The sequence below is a fragment of the Homalodisca vitripennis genome, chromosome 4, assembly GCF_021130785.1.
Source record: "Homalodisca vitripennis isolate AUS2020 chromosome 4, UT_GWSS_2.1, whole genome shotgun sequence".
Classification (NCBI taxonomy): Eukaryota; Metazoa; Arthropoda; class Insecta; order Hemiptera; family Cicadellidae; genus Homalodisca; species Homalodisca vitripennis.
Genome location: NC_060210.1, coordinates 164,001,435 through 164,027,662, shown reverse-complemented (window position 1 = coordinate 164,027,662; position 26,228 = coordinate 164,001,435). Strand labels below are relative to the sequence as shown.

The 26,228-nt window shown below is 36.8% G+C and overlaps 1 protein-coding gene across 1 annotated transcript in view; it reads right to left on the bottom strand.

Annotated features, from left to right (window-relative positions):
* LOC124361263 (neurobeachin-like protein 1) overlaps positions 1 to 26,228 on the bottom strand; it is a 155,692-nt gene that overhangs the window by 4,538 nt on the left and 124,926 nt on the right.

The following is a 26,228-nucleotide window of genomic DNA, read 5'->3' as shown; positions in this document are numbered from 1 at the left end:
TGACAGAACTATGACAAATGTCCTGAAAACCCCTGTAATATCTAGTTAGCTGTGGAGTACGATTGTTAATTAGTGGGATTTTCTAAGTGTTAAAGGCAGTTTGCAGATCAGATTGCAGATCTCGAGATATAGTGTTACTAATTTATTGCATGACAGAACTATGACAAATGTCCTGAAAACCCCTGTAATATTTAGTTAGATGTGGAGTACGATTGTTAATTAGTGGGATTTTCTAAGTGTTAAAGGCAGTTTCTAGCCTGGGCAAAAGGGCGTTTTACTCCTGCCCGCTTTGACTGGAGAGGATGGTACATAGATGGACTTCCCTTCTTCCATGACTGAGATATAGTGCCCACTGTCCCTCCTCATGGATCTCGAAAGGAAGCGTTCCTAATAAAACTACTATGTAAGATTTCGTTAAGTTTTACTATCAAGACCTAATATGTATTCATTGTTGATATAAGTCTATAGAGGATCTATGCCCCCTTGGGTAGAATTAGAATAAATAAGACACTTAATTTTAGTTTGACGTATATCTCTATGTTTACATGACATTGACACTTTTTTGACGATCCCTGTAACAAACTGTTCAGCAGAGAGATCATTTCGGTTCTCAAACGGATAAAAACCTACACGATTTCGAGGATGACTGAAGCACGTTTGGGGATGTGGCTGTTTTAACGATTGAGTCTGACATGACCAAGGAATTAACTTTTGATGATGTTAACAATTCATTCTCAAAGTCTAAATCAAGAAGAAAGTTGATTTAATCACCATAGAGGTGTAAATGATACTAAGTTTTGTTTTACTTTTTCCTGAATAAACATGTACATTTTACTTTCCAGTTTGCATAATTACTCCCAAATCTATTAGTTGGTTTATTATTGTAAAATGTTCTTATTTTTTCCAAGCTAGTCATATAGTGTTAGTAAACTAAATTTCTTTACTAATACTGATAAATGGTAACAAAGTTATAAGATTAAATTTGTTTCAACTTGTAGTGTTGTTTATACCTACTATGTTCTTAATAAAACTTTGGGTATGAAACAAACAAGGGGCGGCAGATAGCCGCTAGCCCCTGGGCGGCAACATTCGTGAAAGAATGCCTTACATGGAAGACGGGTAATATATCTGACAACTAGACTGAGCTGTATGTCTTATGCCCACATATAGTCCCACAAATAATAAATTTGATTTTTTACTTTTATTGGGTTTGTCCAAACCAAGCTGCTTTCAGGAACCATTTTTAAAAACGTGTTCTTGTCTATAACTTTAGTAGTAGATGACGATGCTTAGAACAACATATATCGAACAAACCCATTGTTACGAAAGCTGTTAAATTACACAACTATTCTTCTAACTATTAAAGTTTATGAATCGTGTAAAATCTATTCTCAATTAGTGACAGAAATTAAACTTTCACAGTAAACGTTCCTAGCATAGTAAAGCACGATAAAATTCCGGATCTTCCTTGATGGAAATATAAATCTTCTATTTTGACACTTTCATCCAAGAGCCTTTTACGAAATTTCTCTCAGCTTCCCTCGCACACAATGCCTGCCTGTTAAAAAATTATTAGCACCGCATCATCAAATTTCCTGGAAGTGCCATTCGAAAGCACTTCGGTTGGGGGCTAATTTTCACTTATTTAACGGATAATGGCTGCCAAAATGAAGTGAGACGCGGGGAGTGAATGCGAGTAATCCGGCATGACATCGATTGAGCGAAGGTCGATAACGCGAAAACGTGAGAACGGGCGTGAAGTGGACGCATTACACGGCGAGGCGCGTCAGGTCACGTGATACCCGCAGGGGCAGTACGTGAGAGGGCACCCAGGACAAACATGGGGAGCTCGCAATTAGCGGGTCTCTCAACAATCAGGCAACAAACACGCGGTAGCCCCATCTTTACCTCTGCACCACCACCAATGTCCTGCTGCTATTATTATTTCATACTTAATTTGAAAAAAAAAAAAAAAAAAAAAACAATTAGCTATAAATAACTGTTAAGTGCATATTATATTGGTTTTCATACTCCTTTTCGCCATCAAATATCAAACGTAGTTTTATTTCAAAAGACAATAAACGAACAGTTTCATAATAACAGTCAATTTTCCTCAGTGGAAATATGGTAGATAAGTCGTTTAAAAAACTAGCTATATGTTATTTATACTATTGTTTGGTTCATACACAATCGTACACAAAATTTCATTCACTTCTTTCACTCACATCAAACCAAGTAACAGAGTCAGTGAATTAATCTTGTGTTCCCAGCGGCTAATTATGAACTCCTCGAGGGAATAGAGGTCGTTTAACACCAAGAAGTGTTTTAATCCAGCTTATAAATTTATTAATATTTTGCTGTAGCTTGATGTCTCAAGGAAGCCAGTTGATTAGTCTGACACCAACTTGTGAAGAGAGTTTCTCAAAGACGGTTGTTCGATGTTGCTGAACTCTAAGTCGTACCTAGATACCTACGTACATACACACCACGGGATATCTCCGTTAAGAATCTTAACTTGCAGTATATGGATGACTCAAAAATATAGAGGCGGAATAAAGTCAGTTATCCCAAGCTTCTGAAGATATCTCGACACGACTGTCTAAAATGGTGTTTGAAAATATGCTGACTGCTTTCTTTGGAAGTTTGAGGACTCTTTAAGATCTTAACTTCAAACAACTACCCCGTAAATGAATTGCATAAGAAACATGTGGGTGGACTAGCTCAAGGTACACCATTTGTATAACCTCACGTAAGCAAAATTTGTCCAAATTGCGCAGTACATATGTACTCCTTGTAACTTTTGAACAAATCCCGTCGACATGTTCACCCTAGGTAAAGCTCTCTGTCGAGTTGTATTCCTAGATATTTTGTGGATTCAACCTCTGCTAATATGGTATCATCCACCATGACGAGCTGATACGATCATTAATATGAGTAATGATACAATCAGTAAATAATCTACAGATAGGTTCTATCAGACACAGAAGTAAACTTAAAACATTTAGATATGATACTGAACAGTCAATTTTATGTACAATATTAATCAAAGAGAAGTTGATACTATTGTAGAATTATACAATAAATATATGAGTAATACTTTGTTAGATATATCTTAAATGCCAGCTCCATTTACGACATAGTCCTCCAAGTACTAAGATGGCGTCTTAGTCGAGGTTTATAGTTTACTACTCTGACGTTAAGAATGTGTCTTGAGGGGAATCGGTAGTTATATTTGAATCACTTGTGGAAAATTGAATTTATTTCCGTGACATTGTCCAGTGATTAATGTCGGGACTCAGGAGTTCATCAACATAGTACATGCTTCATCACTGACTAGCCTTCATTTTTACGTGACTAAGGTCCTGGTACACACTTCTCATTTTATATTTTTATTACTCGGATTGCACAGCAATATGAACTGAAATTCCTTCCCATCGTCAAATAAACACTTTATACTGGCTGATATTACATTTTGCAAAGTGTTACTGTTCATTGCATTAGTCTACATCTATTACCAGCTGTTCCTTAATTTTTTCCGTTAATTTACTGTTCGATGTTAAAGATGGATGTTCATAGTTTACTGTTGTGTCTAATGAAACATATCTGTATGATTTTTACTACTTGTTCATCATTCATCATGTATTTTTAAAATTGATAAACTCTAAACAACCAATAATTTTGAGGTGGATCCTGACTATGACTTTGTGACAGAGTTTACACATCCGACGGAGTAAAACTACTGTTGTTATAGTCACTCGCATATGTCTATCCGTCTACAAGCACATACCAGACGCTACCACACTTAATGGAGCAGTAAATATTTTAAAACTTGAACGTTTTCCCAAAAAATTAAATTTTATCCCACCACATGTTTGCTACATTTATAGATACTTACAGCCACTTAAGAAAATAAGCTATCTGTGCACCTTTATACAAGTTACCTCTTAACTTAAGAGAATTAGAATGGATATATTCGTTATGCATTCATTAGGGGATTAATTTCTTCTAATATCCGAGGAAAACTTATGGAATTCAAAACACTGTCTTTGGATGATACGTTTAAAAAAGCTAGAGGTCTAGAATTGGCGCAAACTCAATATGAACCTTTTAGCAATTTATATTCTACTATGATCTCTGTGTATTAGCAAATAATAAAACAGATTCTGAGTCCGTTAGCAGTGTTAGCTCCAAGAACAGTCACTCTAACAAGCTTATTATTTCACTCACAGTATATATATATATATATATATATATATATATATATATATATATATATATATATATATATATAATCATAAGCAGAATTTATTGAAATGTTACTTTTTAAGATTAAATTATATAACCAAATTTAGAATATGGATTAGGAACTCCTAACGCCTACCGAATGCCACGTCAATAACTAAATTGCAATGAAATTTGTTTCTATAGCTTGTTTGTATAGAGTAGGTAAAAAAAGTGTTAATACTTTTTAATAATGGAGGCAACACATTTTAGGTCTCCACCACTCCAGACAGTTGCAATAATCTCTCTCGGTGTAGACCGCAGACAAGTAATATCCTTGTGAACTTGATCATGCTCTGCATATCGAGTCGCAGTGAGAAATCAAGGTCTCCAACATAATAAGCATTATTTGTCAAACATTTAACGCGATGATAGAGATACCCCCCAAAAGAATTACAGGTTCCAAGGTTCCCCGCCATAACGGATATTCGCGCACTGATTATACGTTAGTCCATCCCAATTCCACGCAGCCCCAGCACAGCCTTGTCAGAGACACCGCCAACAATCGGATAGCGGTTACAGTCAGCGCCTGACTCAGACGCTATGTTCCCTGCTCACTCAGTCACTACGACTGGCTAGGTTCCCAGCACAGCCTTGAAAGAGACACCGCCAACAATCGGAAAGAGGTTACAGTCACTGCATGACCCAGACGCTATGTTCCCTGCTCACTCAGTCACTACGACTGGCTAGGTTCCCAGCACAGCCTCATCAGGGACAACACCAACAATCGGATAGCGGTTACAGTCAGCGCCTGACCCAGGACGCTATGTTCCCTGCTCACTCAGTCACTACGACTGGCTAGGTTCCCAGCACAGCCTTGAAAGAGACACCGCCAACAATCGGATAGCGGTTACAGTCAGCGCCTGACCCAGACGCTATGTTCCCTGCTCACTCAGTCACTACGACTGGCTAGGTTCCCAGCACAGCCTTATCAGGGACACCACCAACAATCGGATAGTGGTTACAGTCAGCGCCTGACCCAGACGCTATGTTCCCTGCTCACTCAGTCACTACGACTGGCTAGGTTCCCAGCACAGCCTTGAAAGAGACACCGCCAACAATCGGATAGCGGTTACAGTAAGCGCCTGACCCAGACGCTATGTTCCCTGCTCACTCAGTCACTACGACTGGCTAGGTTCCAGCACAGCCTTATCAGGGACACCACCAACAATCGGATAGCGGTTACAGTCAGCGCCTGACCCAGACGTTATGTTCCCTGCTCACTCAGTCACTACGAACTGGCTAGGTTCCCAGCACAGCCTTGAAAGAGACACCGCCAACAATCGGATAGCGGTTACAGTCAGCGCCTGACGCAGACGCTATGTTCCCTGCTCACTCAGTCACTACGACTGGCTAGGTTCCCATCACAGCCTTATCAGGGACACCCCAACAATCGGATAGCGGTTACAGTCAGCGCCTGACCCAGACGCTATGTTCCCTGCTCATCAGTCACTACGACTGGCTAGGTTCCCAGCAGCAGCTTGAAAGAGACACCGCCAACAATCGGAAAGAGGTTACAGTCACTGCATGACCCAGACGCTATGTTCCTTGCTCACTCAGTCACTACGACTGGCTAGGTTCCCAGCACAGCCTCATCAGGGACACCACCAACAATCGGATAGCGTTTACAGTCAGCGCCTGACCCAGACGCTATGTTCCCTGCTTACTCAGTCACTACGACTGGCTAGGTTCCCAGCACAGCCTTGAAAGAGACACCGCCAACAATCGGATAGCGGTTACAGTCAGCGCCTGACCCAGACGCTATGTTCCCTGCTCACTCAGTCACTACGACTGGCTAGGTTCCCAGCACAGCCTTATCAGGGACACCACCAACAATCGGATAGCGGTTACAGTCGGCGCCTGACCCAGACGCTATGTTCCCTGCTCACTCAGTCACTACGACTGGCTAGGTTCCCAGCACAGCCTTGAAAGAGACACCGCCAACAATCGGATAGCGGTTACAGTCAGCGCCTGACCCAGACGCTATGTTCCCTGCTCACTCAGTCACTACGACTGGCTAGGTTCCCAGCACAGCCTTCAAAGAGACACCGCAACAATCGGATAGCGGTTACAGTCAGCGCCTGACCCAGACGCTATGTTCCCTGCTCACTCAGTCACTACGACTGGCTAGGTTCCAGCACAGCCTTGAAAGAGACAACCGCCAACAATCGGATAGCGGTTACAGTCAGCGCCTGACCCAGACGCTATGTTCCCTGCTCACTCAGTCACTACGACTGGCTAGGTTCCCAGCACAGCCTTGAAAAGAGACACCGCCAACAATCGGATAGCGGTTACAGTCAGCGCCTGACGCAGACGCTATGTTCCCTGCTCACTCAGTCACTACGAATGGCTAGGTTCCCAGCAACAGCCTTATCAGGGACACCACCAACAATCGGATAGCGGTTACAGTCAGCGCCTGACCCAGGACGCTATGTTCCCTGCTCACTCAGTCACTACGACTGGCTAGGTTCCCAGCACAGCCTTGAAAGAGACACCGCCAACAATCGGGAAGAGGTTACAGTCACTGCATGACCCAGACGCTATGTTCCTTGCTCACTCAGTCACTACGACTGGTAGGTTCCCAGCACAGCCTCATCAGGGACACCACCAACAATCGGATAGCGTTTTACAGTCAGCGCCTGACCCAGACGCTATGTTCCCTGCTCACTCAGTCACTACGACTGGGCTAGGTTCCCAGCACAGCCTTGAAAGAGACACCGCCAACAATCGGATAGCGGTTACAGTCAGCGCCTGACCCAGACGCTATGTTCCCTGCTCACTCAGTCACTACGACTGGCTAGGTTCCCAGCACATTCTTGTCAGAGACACCGCCAACAATCGGAAAGAGGTTACAGTCACTGCATGACCCAGACGCTATGTTCACTGCTCACTCACTCACTACGTCTGGCTAGGTTCCCAGCACATCTTTTCAGAGACCGCCAACAATCGGATAGCGGTTACAGTAATCACTTGACCCAGACGCTATGTTCCCTGCTCACTCACTCACTGCGAATTGTTAGGTTCCTAGGACAGTCTTGTCAGAGACACCATCATCAATGAGATAGGGGTTACAGTCAGCGCCTGACACTGCCCACTGTGTCTGCTTTTCGTCACAATTTACTAGTTTTTAGACCTCCAGCGTGTGCGGTGGGCTGGCATGTGCTCGACTCTTCTACCCGTGAAAGTCACTCATCTCTTCCCATTAACCTAATAACACGTTCGATAGTATTATTTAGACGTCATAATGACTCTTCAGGAATAATCAACTTTCTGGCTTCTTAGTCAATTAAGTCGACAGGTCCTTAACGCGAACTGGAATGATTTCACTTTCGCTAACACGCGCGTGCTCCACATTTTCTTGCGGATTCTGATAATTCCGGTAAGAGTTGTTTCATGATGCAAGCATGGCAAACTGCTCCAAAAACAACTTTCTCTAATGCGAATATATAGTTTTACAACTAACAATATCCACGTGTGTGGCTTTTACGTTGTCTTAGAAGAATTTAGAGTCGCAGGACACACACTGGATGAACACGAACATGTTCTTATTTTGAAAATACCTAAGACACGAAGAGGCAAGATTATCAAACAGAATTGTGTTGATCAGCACGAACTTAATTTCTAATAAGTCACAAAGAAACTATCACTATTTGAAAGCAGTCATTACTTGATTTTGTAGGACGTGATATTAATTTAAAATGACATCTTTGTAGTTCATTTAAGTGGAAGTAGAAAGTTTCAGAGTTAGCGATATTTAAAAGGTCAAACTCAATCAACTGATAGATCTGGATTAGGAAAGGTCGCTGAACTAAATATGGAGGCGGCTTCACCAACCACACCGTACAACAGTAGACATTCGTCTTAATTAAAATCTTGTTTATTTTATCAAAGATATTCTTTTTATACAAAATTTACTATTTTAAATCAGCATACCTCAAGAAGTTGCTATTCGGATTTACTAAAATATTTTAAATAGAATATTGAACTGTTTATTATTATAATATGCTGTTCTAGAGTATGTCTTTATAAATAGCCACAGATACATGATTCTGAGCTAAAACATTTCAAAAGTTCCGTTAGTTTACTAATGGGCAACATGTTTAATGTTTATAAATGAGTCGCGGGACTGACAGTCTGAAGTGACTACTTTTTATAACGGACTGTGTTCTTGAAAAAGTACGTTTGCTAATTATTAAATGGTTATTTTTATATTTTAAAAATAATATGCGACACTTCATTCTTTAACCTAAAAGGTTAAATATTCTCTATTAGAGTTGTACATATTTTCATATATTATAACGCTGACTGACTTCTAAATACTAAAGTGATAAATATTTATACATTTACATTATTATCCTTTGTATTAGTTTCTCCAGGTTAAGTGTTAGAGAGGGCTTCTTAGCCCTAACTTCACCTGGTAAAATAAGACATGCTTTACTTTTTTTATATATAATTTGATCAGTATCATTTTCACTACAATCTTTTATTCCCGAAATAATTACTTAATTTTCATTGTTATTATAGTCAAAATTGACTATGAATGAAATTATGGATTTATAATAACTGAAATAAGATATAAAAATTCTGGAATAAAATGTTGCTAAATATATTGTAAACACAGCATCTATTGCTGTTCCATATCTCGTTTGCATCGTTTGACATTTTTAAATGTAATTTATCTTTTAAAAAGTCAATTAATGGTTTTGACGTTTCTTCAGAAATGTGTTTATTAAAATCTTTTTTTAGGTTATTTAATTTTTAAGTGAATGTTAGGTAAGGCCCAATGTAATTGAGTAAAGGTTATAATTATAATCAACAGAATGAATCCAGTATTCAATTACAATACGGCTTTTTAGGTAGAAAAGATCTAATCAATGTATTTTTTAATCTTTTTTAAATCTCGTCAAGACGAAATTAGTAGTGAACTGAAACAGGAATTAATATTAACCGTACTGAAATTCAATTTAGAATCCGATGAGCTTTAAATATTGTTATTAAATGATGCAGTAAGTTACTGAATTTTACGTTGGATTCATTAATACAAATTAGTAATTCGTACATTTATTCAAACTAGTATTTCACCATATATTTTAGTTTTTTAGTGGGTTAAAGTCAATATAGCTACTAATAGCAGAGTATGAACTGATGTTTTAAATTGTTACAACTTTTAAATTGGATCTTGAGTACCCTAACCTGAAAAGTTCCATAACCAAGGAAATTCTGCAGAAGCAAGGATAAATCCAGACGGTGCGATATTTCGGGCAAAATTTACGTGAATAATAATATGAGTAAACTGATCGAACAGTTAGAACATAAACCATTGTAAAATAATACTAGATTAGAGAAGCATTCCTTTTTACTTTATCATACATAATGTTCCTTGACATATATAATGTTGCATGTTATTGTGGTTTATACTTCAATTTTAATATCTCCTAATAGACTTTTCATTAGCATCGGTATTTGTTAGTTCAGATCAGATGTTTATACAGGGTGAGTCAGAAATATGGTAAAATATTTTAAGACGTGATTGTAGAGCCAAAAATAAGAAAAAAATGTTATATAAAGGTAGGTCCGGAAATGCTCCATTAGTGAGTAATGGCTGGCGAAAGATTTTGCTTTGTTTTCAGTTCACCTGGTGAAATTAAGTGATTCTGAAATGTTTTGTTCTTACTTTTTAACTCAAATAAGGTGGATTTATAAGGAGAATCACCTGAAAAATCAAGTAAAACCACTCTAGAGGTTGTAGTGTGAACAGTTTATGAGAAAAAGTATGAAATTTTCCAAAAATCTAATAACAAAAATACCGTCTTAAATGTTTGATGTTCAATAACATTGTTAAATGGCCAATAAACAAATTGTTTTTCCGAATACAGATTGTAGAGAATTTAATTTAATTAGTATGAATTTTTCTCAAAAACTGTTCACACTACAACCTCTAGAGTGGTTTTATTTGATTTTTCAGGTGATTTTCCTTAAAAATCCACCTTATTTGAGTTAAAAAGTAAGAACAAAACATTTCAGAATCACATAATTTCACCAGGTGAACTGAAAACAAAGCAGAATCTTTCGCCAGCCATTACTCACTAATGGAGCGTTTCCGGACCTACCTTTATATAACATTTTTTCTCATTTTTAGCTCTACAATCACGTCTTAAAATATTTTACCATATTTCTGACTCACCCTGTATAAAGAGTTGTTTACGTTTCGGTAAAGCTGTCATTCTACTTTGAAAGCATGTAGAAAAGAAAAACATGCGTGACGCGAAACGAAAGTTTTTTTGTGCAAAACATATATCCATAATCCACCAAAAGAAATAATCACTTCAACAAGGAGCGACAGTAACCTCTCACTAGCACGCCTGGATAACCAAACCACTGAACGGAGATACGCCCTGACATCAAAATAGCCGCGATAGTCCCGCCCCTAGCGGCTACATAGCGAACAAGCGTGACGTCCCGTGACGCGAAACGAAAACTTTTTTCCCCCGAGGAAAATCCATAACTCGCTGAAAGATGTAGTCACTTCAAAAAACACATTAATATCATTTTCATTTCTTTAGAGGTCCGTTACGTGCTATAAATACAAGTTCAATTGGTAAGCCTCTCAACTTGAATTCTATCTGTTTGGTATCCACAATATAATTGGTCAAGGATTATGAAATCAGAGTCAATCGTTCGTACATCTTTACCTTACATTATAGGCCTTATTGTGCTACATATCAAAATATATACGCAAGATGAGACCGTTACTACAAATATTATTGTATTAATTATTTCCTAAACTATAAATATTCTAAAATTATACATACATGCTATGGATATTTCACCAAACTGCATGGACGATTTGCAACAACCTATACAGTTTAGTAGAATCTTGTTCTTCATACAGTCATTGAATAGGAGTACACGTGAACTTGTTTTTCAAACAACTCCAACACTTACAATACTGACCGTTAGTTGTCCATCGCTTTGCAATACACATTTAATTTATTTACCATCATGTCTAATGTTATGAATAAGTTTCTTACGTTGAATTTCGTGGTACATAAATTAAGCTACATGTTACACATAGCAATAGCTTACGTTTTATTTACTTAGCTATTAAATTTTAATGTGGTAATTGTGTACCACTCGTATTGACATGTTTATACAACACCAAACAATATTAGGCTATGGGTTAGCATTAAATATGTACTAATACAATTGTTTAAAATGTACTTAGGTAGAGAAATATGACGTAACTTGTACAAATAGCCACGCCCACAGGACTACGATACGTAATAGTACAACGAACGAGTCCAGCAAAAAGCTAGCATTTCTGTCTTTCATTGCCATAGCAAACATTTTCTGGCAAGTTACACTTAAAATACACTATTTACTCAGTTTAAGTATTATCATAAAACATGGCAGAGGCTTACAGTACAAAGAGTCATTAAACATAAACAATATTTAGTAAACATTGACGCCACTTGTTAAACTTGTTACAGTTACATACTGCCGATGTTACAAAAATATCACCAGGTATCGCTCAGTTTAACTTATTTCTTATTATTGGGATGAACGCGAAGCTCATCTATGACATGTTACCTGTTCACAACTTGAATGAACAAATCAAATAATATAAAGAATTGAATGTAGAACACCTAAACTGTATCTCAGTTTGACAAGACACACAACCGATACGGCCTCTCCCTCGTGTCACCTGGGGAGCCCGTAACTGGCTAATTATGGGAATGGAGTACAAGCGTACGAAAACCCCCTTCATGAGATGTTTTGTTAAATGGAGTGCAATTTACAGGAGAAAGCTCGACTGAGGCATTTTAGTTGGATGACGGTTATTTGGTTGTGACGTCGCCGTAGAGCACGAGAAGCGACGCTTAGGGGCTTCGTCATTACGTACATCATCCTCCCTGGCCCGGTCCGGCGCGGCGCGGTCTGTTACAAGATTGATCTGATTTCACTAAATTCTTTGCTATACTTAATAATCATTTTCTTTTTATGTACATCACACATATAATAGTACTGGTGAATATCGACATTGATGCACGTTTTAAACTGTCATTCCAAAGGTCATATCTACGAAGGAATTAAAAGGTAGTTTAGGACTAATTTGAACATACTTGATCTGTTGCAGACCAATGCTGTTAAGACATGTATTAAATTTTGATGCTACAAAGTTCACACGACGCCTTTTACATAGGCAAATATTACGAGCATAAAATCTAAATCGGTTGGAGTAGTGTGGCGGGTCTGGAATATCGCGTGTTTTCATGAGAGCGCAATTCCTCAATTGCTTAAAGAATCGCATTCTTGACATTATATCAAATAAAATTACTCAAAAATCGATTAATTTCCTTCCATTATGGTGGTAAAGGTTTGTGGTATATCAACACTGAGTGGTAAAGTTTATTATTACTCGAGAAATATAAAACATTATCTATAATAAGAGGATCACGATGACTAGGCCTTAGGACATAGCTCAGAATTGCTGGATAGTTCGATATAATATATCTCGCAGATCATAGCATTATGTCGGTATTTTTTTACTGATGCCACATCTTAGATAATAAATACATAATATACAAGTAAAATCTCAATAGCTCGTATCACTATGATTAAATTTCTACTGTATTCGATATCACTAAATTTTGTATTAGACAAACTTTTTTTTAGTTATTTCGACTTTATTTACATCATTGTACAATTTATTACACACAAACGGCGTTATTGCCGTATTTACGGTAATTCAAACAATTCGAATGTAGATCCGCAAATTGTCTATAGCAATATTTATTCTGCGTTAGGTTATGTGTTAAGTATTAGTTATCCACCTGAGGAAGTGGATCAGATTGCAGATGTAGAAACGTAGCGTTACTGATATTTTGTATCACTGAATTATGGCAAATGTGCGGAAAAAATCTTTTAAAATATTACTAATAGCATAACACCCATTTATATCAACTAACTTATAGGCGTAGAGTTTTTTTAAAATCTGCATTTATCACCCTTGCACCATCGGTCTAATCGGTGGATTCCATCGTTAGTTAAAACTATCGCTCTACAGTCTAGGAGCCGAGAGGAAATTTGAAAATTATAAGTAAACACACAATCAGTTTTTCATGAAATCGATAAAAAATTGCCCAAAGACAAAAATAATTCGTCCGGCATGATTGAGGTCGGAATGAATCTTTATTAAAATAGTTTACAATATCAGACTAATCTTTTTTCAGGTTAAAAATCAGCCTTTTAGTCCTTTATATCGGAGACTGACGCTGATGTGTTTATTGGTATAATTATTATTTATGTGTGATTTGACTCGCTCACTGTCGTTTGTACTGCTTGTGTCAGCAATCGTCTGTCCACTACTGCTGAATTGGATAAAGGGCAACACGACTAGAAGGAAGATTATTTTATTCGCTAACACAGTCAATTATGTCCGGTCAAATCGACCCGATACCTTCAGGATAAATTCCAGGACCTTGCATTCCACGACTGTATTTGTGCAGTCCATCCGTTTTACTGCAAAACGCTCAGAGTGGCAATCCTAGCAACCACCATCCACTGAATTTCGTGGCAAAAAATATCTCTCTGCCATATCTTTGCATTATTCAGTACAGTAAACATATGCGGTTAAGTTTAAGCACGGTTGAACCTGCTTACTCTCTACACAGAAGAATAATAAAAACATAATACTCATTACATCTAACCCTTTCATTCAAAAGTTTAGAATACTTTCTGAACCTAGTGAACTGGTTCAGAAATTAATCTAAATAATAACTAAAACAACTCTTCCAAACCCCTTAATTAAGTTGCAAACCAAGTTCCAATAAGTTCCAAGGTATGTAAGCCATAATTGTTATATTACGTATAGCAGTTTAGATTTAATTTTAATTATTTACGTAAGAGAAATAATATATTTTGAGATTAACCATTCATTGAATCGAGTGATTATAATTTATTAGTATTGAATTTGTTTTATAAAGTATTAATAAACTTTGTAAATATAATATTATTTACAAAGTGATATCATTGCTACTACACTATAACTTGATTTTTAATAGGTGAAGAACACTTTTAAATCACATGTTGGCTAGACGGCGCGGCGTGACGATTCACACTTAGAACCCTCTCACATAAATGAGCTGTTGTGAATTAGCAGAAAATCAAGATTATATGGCGCGACGCCATCGCTTAGAACAATTATGCTTTCTTTCATGAATTACTCTGCTCACGCTCAGTTGCAGCTAATGGAGGTGACAACACAGGTGACTCATGAGGAACTATCAAGACATGACTTGTAAGTCGTGGACATGAAATTTATCAACATAATTACGTCCGAGTGAAAATAGTGTCAAGTCGGCCAAGGCAAGAGTAACAGAACGTTTCAATTTCTCCTTTGAATCATGGGGTAATGATATAGATGAGATATAAAATATTGTATACGTACTTCCAACTGTGAACGTTGAATTAGTTCCAGTTCACCTTCCTCGTGTAAATGCAACATCTGAAATATGATGCTGTTGCAGACTTGACTCATGAAATCTGGAGTCGTGTTCGTATGAAGCGGTCCAACAATAGTCGGTAATGAAGAACGAAGTCACTCAAAACGAACTCCCCGTATCGTTTTGAAATCATAGAGATACCCAGACCACAAAAAGTAGTGCAATCTAGGTGAAGAGGTATTCTCATTGTCTCATCAGGTGCACAATTGAGCGCATTACACGATGTTGACTGACACGACCCAAAGCCCATGAACCAACCGAGTTTTCACAACAATGAGAATGTTCAGTTCAGCTCAGTTCCATCTTCCATTTATTGCAGCATTAGATATCTGCTGTCACAGACTTGACTCCTGAAATCGGGAGTCAACGTCGTAGGAAGGTGAACTGGAGCTAAATTCGACATTCAGCCCTTCCCAGCATAGCTGCTTTATGTGTAATTTCAATTGTTTAATTCAAGTATTTTTGGAACATAGACAAATATTTACATAGTTTGTGAGCACAAATGTTGTAGCTATTGAAAACTACACACAATGCAAAGCATGCACAGTTTGTAAGCGTAACTTGTTATAGATTACTGAGAACCCTATATTCCAGTAAAAAAAAAAAAAACTGTTTGCGTGTGAGGTTCCAGGACAGGAATGTAGGACGAAGTGAGCGGGACACTTGTTCCATTTGACTTTTATGCTCATACGGAGATACAACTATACCCTCAATTATTTACCCTTTTCCCATACTTTTCCCTCTTAAAGAGCTTACCTATTGTAGGTCTTATTACTGTATGTAAAGTGAAAAATTTGACAACAGTACCAAGAATAACATTGCTGATTTGTTTCAATTCTAAATATGATGGCAAGACAGAATGCACTTCAAATACTTAAATAGTTAATAAGTAATATGAATAGTAGAGGAAGGTAAGTACTATAAAATACTCATAGTATAATAAAAATTACCGACATAATGTTACCATAGGCGAGAAATATTATAGCCAACTTTCCATCAATTCTCAGCTATGACCTAAGGCCTAGTCATCGTGATTCTCCTATTATAGTTTTATATTTCTCGAACAATGGGGTTTCACACTAATTCACAATTTTAGGTTGTATTGGTTTTATAAACTATATCATATTTTACTGTTATGCTAAATTTTTAAATTGGGCTATTATGCTCTGCATTTGTACTAAACACGGCTACAGAGTAGCTCAGTTAGAGCAGTTTCAAGCATCCATCTTATCCTATGTTCCACCCAACCACATGTTTACTCGGTAACTGCTCAGATATAACTAACACTCAAGTAAATAATAACACATTTTATTCCATAAATGACCTTAGAATCGTACTGCGTGCGTCAATACTGTTATAAATTACAATTTCAATGCGAATTATAATACTACCAATATGGTTTTGGGTATTAATTTCGAATGCACATTTCATGATAGTTTTGACGAAACTATCTCTATGTCTTTATAGAAACCTTGTTCTCATGCTCGCCGATGGGAACTATCGCAAACTGTAAGAGGGACGTTTGTAAGTCTGAGCGGTTATAAACGTGTAATAAAGTAAGAGTACGACACAATAGGTTAGCGGTGTCCGTTATCGGGTCGAGTCGTGCCGCGGCGCTGCGCCGTGAGTCATTGTGCAGAACCGCGAGCGTCACTCATCCTCTCTGCTCTACTGACTCACCTCTTCCCTCAATCCGTTAAAAATTCAAAATTACATAAATGCAGCAACGAATGGATACCTTGCCAACCCCACGCTCTATGATTACTTCTCCCTTGACGTTCAGCTTCGGCTACCAGAATATATAGTTTGTTAAGCTAAGTCTACTACGACGATATCCTTTTTATCCTTTTGTTGGATTTTTTATACTGATATTTATTTTTTACATCCTCAAATTTCGAATATACCATAATTTAATAGTAATCAAAAACTAAGTCATGTATTGCTCTGGTAAATTAAAGGTTCATCGTAAACATTCATAAAAACAACTATATTTTCTGCTTGCATATTTTTATTATATTTAATACTTTTTTAAGATTTTGTCTTCACGATTAAACTGACCGTTCACGAACACGTAGAACTATAGAGCGCATTCATGACTGGATGCACTAAATTTATACAATTTTAATCATTTCCTGATTCCTTCGATATAGCAAAATAAAGTGAATATTTTCTTTATAGTGATCTTTTCTATAAAAAAAGTCAATACAAACGTCGTTTTAGAGAATACTAAAAATATTTATTCAGATATTTTCAGATACTTTTAAATGACCACCATCTTGAAATCTATAAAGAGGTAACTAATTACCTAACAAGCAAAATGTGTTGCATCTGGAAGTGGTTTCAGTTATGCGACAGTTACACACGTAGCTGAATATGTTCTGTACGTAAAAATATGTTATTAATGAGATACTCAATTAATTACATAGTGAGGTTGAATTAAACATCTTCATTAGTTGAAAGTATCTTCATTAGGAAAGACTAGAAAATATTATTTGGAATATTGCCGCCAAAAGGAATGGTTTAAATTATTATAATAAAAAAGTTGTTTTTTTAAGTGTTCTTACACAAATAAATGAGAATGAAAATTATTGGACAGGTTTTGAGGGGTCTATATAAACTCGAATTGTTAGCGTTCATTCGGATATGATATAAAAAATGTAATCTGTGGAGTAATAATGTCTGTTTGGTATTCACCACACCATTACTGTTGACTTACAGTTTCCCAGAAACGTAATAGTACCAAGAGACACTTCCATTCAGCTTTCTATCCTGTGTATAATTGATGCTCTGTTACTGTAGGTACTCCTGACCGCAGTCACAGGAAGCAGATGATAGCAGCGTCACGAGCAGTGGCTAACCGCGTCTGTTAGTTAAGCAGTGTCTGGTTATGAATGAAATACCTGGCCGTGTGACACCGAAACCGTCTATCGTACTCGTGTTGTGACCACAATTCACAGATCATTTAACTGAGACTTCTCTTATCTCATTCTTGAAAATTTAACACAATAATACGTCATACTTAAGACCGTAATTGTTTTTAAATTAGAGGCATGACGTTGAAAACTCAAGCAGTGCTTTATTTTGTGGTTTAACCTTAGTCTATATCAAAGAAGAAAACATTTATTTGTCTTACCCTCAACATACGGGGTATATGTTTTAAGCCTAATGCATCTTTATTGTATAATTGCTAAAGTCTTATTTTTCAAATTATTTACATGCTAGGTATCTTTTTTTAAATTATGTACTACATCTTAATTTAGACATCGTAACTCCCTAAAACCTAATATAGAACAATATACTTTAATGCTATCTACTTGATTCTTAATTACCGATTTGTGGATCTCCTCAGACGGACATGGACTCCAGATTCCAGGAGTCAAGTCTGTGACAGTGTGATTTCCGACGCTACACTAAGCGGAAGGTGAAAATGAAGCTGAACTCAACATCCTTTCTGGTAGTGGTCATAAATATAAAAAGGTCGGTTTTAGAAACAATTTTAATGAAAACTGTCGATTGGAATCACCTTCATGTCGGTATTTCCGAGAGATTGAGACCAATCTAGGTCATCAAAGCCCAAATCCATTGTAATCCTAAAATAAATGTTCCATCTCGAGTATATCAGAAAATTTACAAAAAATTAAAGTTTTTGAAATTTAAAGCTACTTATATTATTACAAATTTTCGACACCTCTTAAGATGTCACGATTTTCACTGTTACTTAAGACTCGTAGAACTAAACAAAAATAGGCTTTAGAAAACTCATGTAACTGTTGTTCCTACAAGTTAAAAAATAAATGCTTTCTTACAATTTCTGTACAATTTTTAGAAGAATGAACAATAACATTGAATGGGATATGTTTACAAATGTCTATTTGGATATCAAATAAAAAAAATTAATTCAATGAAATTAAATTTTTTAAATTCACGTACATGCAACAATACACAATCATGATATAAAATTCTGTTAAAGCTATAACGACTTTATTTTTATTATGTAAGTATTACAAGTGTATTAAAATGCCATCCTTATAGTCCTCATGTCGTATACCAAAATTAACCTTAACATATTATATAATACACTTATCTACAACTTGACATTTCGAGAGGGCAGTCGCACATTAAATCCACCTTTCTTCCGACCGTACCGGAAGGGGTACGAGTTAAAAATCTGATCCGAGTTCTAAATGGGTTTAAATAAGTAATATTATTGTGTACAAGAAGGGCCCAGAAGTTGATACATGTCTGAGGGAAAGTTGGGCCAAACAAACGCTAGACGGAGGTAAGCAAGGATCAGGATCAGCAGTTCCGGGTCAAGCAATCAATCATCCATTACCCTGCAGCCGGCTGATTCACACACTCACAATGCTAATGTGTTTCCGACTGCAGTTCAGCAGACTCGTTACGCTATCCGCCACGGCCGCGCCTCGTCCTCGGCTTTCCTGTAGCTACGTCATTGCTACCTGCCATCATACAGATCACCTACGAGTTATAAGAGTTGAACATAATGCGATCTGTTCCTGGAGACCGCAGAACGGCAACTTACACTTACAACTATTTGTCTTATATCATAAAACTCCAGTTTGTGACACCCTATGGAGGGATGTATATTAACTTCTTATAAACTCTACGTTAGTAAATATTGACCACGTCACGTAGCTGGTAGAAACAACGAGACCTAATAACACAATAAGTACTTTAATTCTAACCTATTCAATTACACTGTATGCTGGTAAATATTGATAATATTAAATAATAGTAAAACGTGTAAGATATTATGGATAGTATTGTTCGATTGCGATGCTAGTTTATGTTGGTAAAAATTAATTGTATAAACTATATTGTACATGGGAAGTTTGATAAATCTTGGCCGGTTCTACAGAGTGGAGATGTATTAAGGAAAATTTTCAATGTCTTAACAATACAACAACGTGAGCTATTACGGATATTCTTGTTCGATCCTACTATGGAGATGTGTGTAGATAAACTTTTACTGCCTTCATTACAGAACAATGTGTGCTATTAACGAATAATCTTGTTTCATTCTACTGTAGAAATGTGTGGAGATAAATTTTGACTGCCTTAACTACGGAACCATGTGATCATTTATGTACGTAAATCATCAATGTTTTAACTACAGAACAATATGAGCATTTATGGATAATCTCGTTCAATTATACTATGGATATGTATGTACGTAAATCACCACTGTTTTAACTACAGAACAATATGAGCATTTATGGATAATCTCGTTCAATTATACTATGGATATGTATGTACGTAAATCACCACTGTTTTAACTACAGAACAATATGAGCATTTATGGATAATCTCGTTCAATTATACTATGGATATGTATGTACGTAAATCACCACTGTTTTAACTACAGAACAATATGAGCATTTATGGATAATCTCGTTCAATTATACTATGGAGATGTATGTTGATAAATCTTAATATTAAAGGATTATTTTGTTCATCAAACTGTACTTTCATAACTATTTAAAATAAATATATTGTTTGATAAATTATAAAAAACAATAGTTTTTAGCATTATTTGAAACGACATACATTTTCAGTAGTAAAATATACTTTCTTCAAATTATAAATTTATTTATAAGTATTAAAATTATACCTTTAATATTTATTTCCACAGTATCTCGGGTATAATGAATTAACAGATCTAATAACTAGACCCAAATAAATGAATTATTTGATGTGGTTGAAAGTTTACATCACCTATATATATGGTGGGGGGGGGGGGGGGTGGGGGGGGGGGGGGGTGGGGGGGGGGGGGGGTGGGGGGGGGGGGGGGTGGGGGGGGGGGGGGGTGGGGGGGGGGGGGGGTATATTTATATCTTAAATTTAAAAATTGATACATCCGTATTTATTTCCCTTTACAAATATTTTATATTACGTGGTCGGATACACACTGTAAAGTCCTACTACTGGATAGGTTACATGTGAACAGGCCATTATACAAAAACATAAGGTTATAAAAGATCTTTCTTTAATCGATTAATCTATAGTGTAATCTTAACAACGAGAAAGGTGTGACACGGAGCTAGCTGAGATGCCGAAGGCCCGGGCCTCTTGCTTTCACATTCTCCTAACCTACCTGCCTGTGCGGACTGTTTACATTCCGGACCACCACACTTGATGCAAAGCAGGTTGCAGTTATCAGTGTCTGGCCTCGATATACGAAAACTAGAAGCATATCTTAGAACAGCTAACGCACAACCGTCTAGTATTGTGTTATCATGTAATACTGTAACACTATGTAGTCCCCCCCCTAATCTACCTGCCTGTGCGGACTGTTTACATTCCGGACCACCACACTTGATGCAAAGCAGGTTGCAGTTATCAGCGTCTGGCCTCGATATATGAAAACTAGAAGCATTTCTTGGAACAGCTAACGCACAACCGTCTAGTATTGTGTTGTCATGTATACACTATGTAGTCCCCCCCTAATCTACCTGCCTGTGCGGACTGTTTACATTCCGGACCACCACACTTGATGCAAAGCAGGTTGCAGTTATCAGTGTCTGGCCTCGATATACGAAAACTAGAAGCATTTCTTGGAACAGCTAACGCACAACCGTCTAGTATTGTGTTGTCATGTATACACTATGTAGTCCCCCCCTAATCTACCTGCCTGTGCGGACTGTTTACATTCCGGACCACCACACTTGATGCAAAGCAGGTTGCAGTTATCAGTGTCTGGCCTCGATATACGAAAACTAGAAGCATTTCTTGGAACAGCTAACGCTCAACAGTCTAGAATTGTGTTGTCATGTATACACTATGTAGTCCCCCCTAATCTACGAGTACCTGCCTGTGCGGACTGTTTACATTCCGGACTTCCTCACTTGATGCAAAGCAGGTTGTAGTTATCAGTTTGAAAATCAGATATACAAAAACTATGAGCACATCTGGAAGAGATAATGCACAGTTGTATAAAAAACATATTTTAGCAATAAAAGACGCTTAATGATATAGAACAGCGCTTTTACAATAGCCAAAAAATGCTACAAAGAAAAAGTGCCAAACAATTCTATATTTGTAAAAAATTAAATATTTTAAAAGTGCAATCTAACAACTGAATTTCACAAAACTTATTTGAAGTAATTCGTTAAGGAAGGTTTATATGGCAAATATCAACGCACCTAAGTGCTGGATATATTTGGAACACTTTGAAAGAAATATTTATCCTTTTTACTGTTCTACTCAAAATCCAATGTTTTAGATAGCAAAATAGTCAATACTAAGCTAAAGCAATCAGGAACAGTAAAGCATTAAAAGTTGCTTATACAAAAACTTTCAAATTCAAATATATTAACACCATAACAAAATACTTCAGTAAAACAAAAGGTATTTCAATGAAGGAGGAGGAGCTCTTCTTATTGGAAATATCAATTTTCTATTATTTTATAAAAGAAAACTCACAATTCTCCAATAATTTCTATATTTTAACAGACACCTGATGATGGCATCTTTGATGTCGAAAGGCCTCGTGTTAAAATATAGAAATTATTGGAGAATTGTGAGTTTTCTTTTATAAAATAATACAAAAAAAGTTATATTTGAGTAAACTTTGTGAGATTAATTTTTGATAATAACTGTTATTTCTTCGATTAATTTATCATCTATATTACTTTGAAAACTATTTTGTAAATGTAACAGAATGCTACTTAAATACTTGAGTTTCAAATTTAATAATTAAATACTTATCCCTTTACACATATGTTATCTTCTAAATAATCAACTCAGTTTTACTAATATAAATATTATAGAATAACTATACTCCCATACTTTTTAAAATGGAGTTTATTTTTAGAATAGCTAGTACTTTTTAGGCATTTAGAAACAAATAAAAGAACAGTTTTTCACGAATTCTAACTAACTAATGTATACTTTATTCTTTTTATTTTTCATTTCAATGAAATTCAGAGAGCTGAGATCGCCCTTCCCCGAGGCTTTGGTGTTACTATAAGAGTGATCGAAATAGTTTATTTTTTCTATAAACATTTTATGGTAGGACGAGTAGTAGTAAAGATATATGCAACATTTTTCAAAGATGCTTGTTTATGGAAAAGATAGATTTTGTACTTCGTTATGCTTACTTATTTATTATACGCGTTCTATCACATGCAGTTCCAAATTTACATCTGAGTACTGAAAAACTTTAACCATTCATGGGTACTTTTTGGAATCCTCTTTAATTCCACAACTGCATATGAAGTTATTTCCTTCACTTGTTCAGTGGCCCTACATCATTTCCCAGGGTGGATACTGAGCCGCCGGTATGTTGTATTATATTAGACTCAGTTGAGGGTAGCGATGTCTAGGTTGAGGGACAGTGGACAGCACCATTTAGGGCGGATTACACGAGTCTATCGGCGGCCTGGTCACGACATGGCCTACAACTTCACTTTCCTGCGCCGCGCCGCGCTACAGTCTCCCGCACGTGCTCACTGTTCACGCCGGCCTGTGAATGCATCTCCATCACGCTTAGTGGTTCACAGATAACCAACTGTTGTACGGTCATCGCCGAGAGCCCTACCCAAAAGAATGTCGACTTTCTTTGCTAAGGTGATAAGGGATAATAGAGCCTTAACTTACAAAATAGAGACATATTTCACACCTACGACATACAGAAGGCTTTATTCATAAACATCAAGTTTAGAATAGGTGTCAAATACGTAATAATATAAATGAAAATCAATACAATTTAATGGAAATAAATTGTCTTTAGTTCCTTGTAAGTTTTTAATAGTTGTTGGGGCTATTTGCAAGTTCAAGGAATTCACTGATTGTGTAAATTGATTTCTTCACAAGCCAAAGTCCTTTTTTAGTTTTTTTCTTCAATTGTCTTGAGCTCGATAGGTAAACCATTATATAGTCTAGCTCCAACATATGAGGGTTTCTTTGGGAACAGAGCGGTCCTGTAAGCAGGTAAGTTGTACTTAAGTCCATTTCTTGTGGTTCGACCGTAACGATTGTTTCTTGTCAAGATTAAGTTAGCAGCAAGCATGATGACCAAGTATGTAAAGAGATGTGATGGTCAGTAAATCTAGGTTTTTGTATGCATCTCTGCAGCTGTCCCACGATGTAATGTCAGTCATTATTCTTACTCCCCGTTTCTGAAGAACCACGACTCGTCGAAGGTTGTTGTTTGAGGATGCTCCCCATAGTACAATTCCATATCGGACTCTGCTCTCAAAGCAGACATGAAAACACAAAACTCTGCCCTTCACATAGCTTACTCTCACGTGAAACTAATTATTTGTAATCGTAAAGGTCAGTTATATACAATGCTCGTTGTAATTGAATGGGGGCAATTATTAACTGAAATAAATGAACAAATGGTAGTTTTCATTACTATGAGCAAATTGATTGTGTACAGTGCGTAGTCGTATTACCAGGAATACTTAGTATATAAGCGCCGACAGATACTTATGCGTTGTGTTTCAACAACGTCTTTACAATACTAAAAACTACATTAAATGAAATCAGATATAATTGATTTTTATTACAAAAACTCAACTTAGACATACTTTATAGCCTACAGCATATAATACGACAATATCTTACTGCATTTTAAAAATCCTGTTATTTACTTTGAAATGCAATAAAATTGCGTGTAAAATTATATGTTGCCATTAATGTTCATATCGTTATTAGATAAGGTATTTTGAAGGACAGAATTCATATTTGTATGATTTTCGACATTTAAAGTTTTTAGCTCGTAAAAAATGTAAACTGTGAAATAAATATTGACTTTTGTACACAACTTTTCCCCTTTTCTAATGTTACGTAAGTATTTATTTCATCATACGAGTATGGTTGTCCAAAAAGCCTATAGAATACTTACTTGTACTTGTGATTTTATTAAATTCTTTCGCTAACATAACAAGTGAGTTCAATCAGTTCACTTGTGTTGTTACCTATCCAAAAACTATATACACTGTGGATAACTGCGTCTAACTAGATTACCGCTAAGATAACAGATGTTTAAGAACGGAAATGGTCAGGAGCATTTCACCTTTTCTGGAGTAGTTAGTGTTCACGTCAAGTTATATTTCACAATAAGCTGGACAACACGAAACCCTCGGAGATTCTACGCTTGCTCTCAACTGACGTTCTGGTAAATGATGACTCGCTCTGCTCACTGTGGTTACAACGCCTTCCACCAGTGGTTCAGGAGATACTCCGGGCGCAAACTGTAATTAGCTCTCCTAGCTGATAACATAGTACAGCTAAACCCATCAATTGTACCTTCACAGATCGACAACCACTACTTCATCATCGTCTTGGACGAATCAGTAACCTTGCCACCACTACCAAATTAACATAGTTCATAACAACATACTTCATACCACTCTAGAGTTCATAGCAAAAATAACTCTACATGTCGCTATAACCCACTAACGCATAAGAGACTCATATGACTTGTATTTAAAAACGTGTTAGAGTATTCACTTCGACAAAACAATATTCCTGGTACTGTCTTATAAATAGACTCACAGCGTGTCAAAACATTGATAAACACCTCATGATTCTTGAGATATTTCTGCTTCACTGTGGACAGCCTCTCTAGTAAATACATTTTGTACTAACGTAACGTTAAGCAACGTTTTTTACAAGGTGAACTGGATGACTTAGACGACAGCCATGTCACTGGTCGCATAAGCCTAAAAACTGAAGTATCTACTCGTAAGTCTTAATATAAAATTGTCTGATACCAAGTATTACTACTGAACAGATTTCGTCCTTCTCCTCAGTCCAAGAAACCCGCGGCACCGATGATCGTGGCGTACGGTTTCCTATCGGAAGGAAGCCGCTTGTAACGACAGCAATAGCTGCGATCGGTTTCTTGTACAAATAAAATATTTGCTACTTATTACAGAGGTTTCCGTGATAGACGCAATCTTTCTGATTTCACGCTGAACACGTCTAACGACATTTCCATTACGACATTACGTCACTTATGAACATCTGGCATACAGTCTTCTCTGGAACGTATAAGGCGGCATCTCTGATGTCAGTTCTTTGCGTGCTCCTTTTTTCACTCCGTATAAACTGAATCTCTAGACTGTAAACTCTTACCCAGATATTTGTACGTGCAGTCTACTTCTATAGACCAGAATCAGTGAGTGTTGTCATTTAGGAACTCACTGCTGAATTTAACAGTAAACATAGTAAGTAACATGGTTGGTAAGTCATATCCTCGAATATAACAGCAAACATGTAATGTTGGTAAGTCATATCCTCGAATATAACAGGAAACATGTAATGTTGGTAAGTCATATCCTCGAATATAACAGCAAACATGTAATGTTGGTAAGTCATATCCTCGAATATAACAGCAAACATGTAATGTTGGTAAGTCATATCCTCGAATATAACAGCAAACCTGTAATGTTGGTAAGTCATATCCTCGAA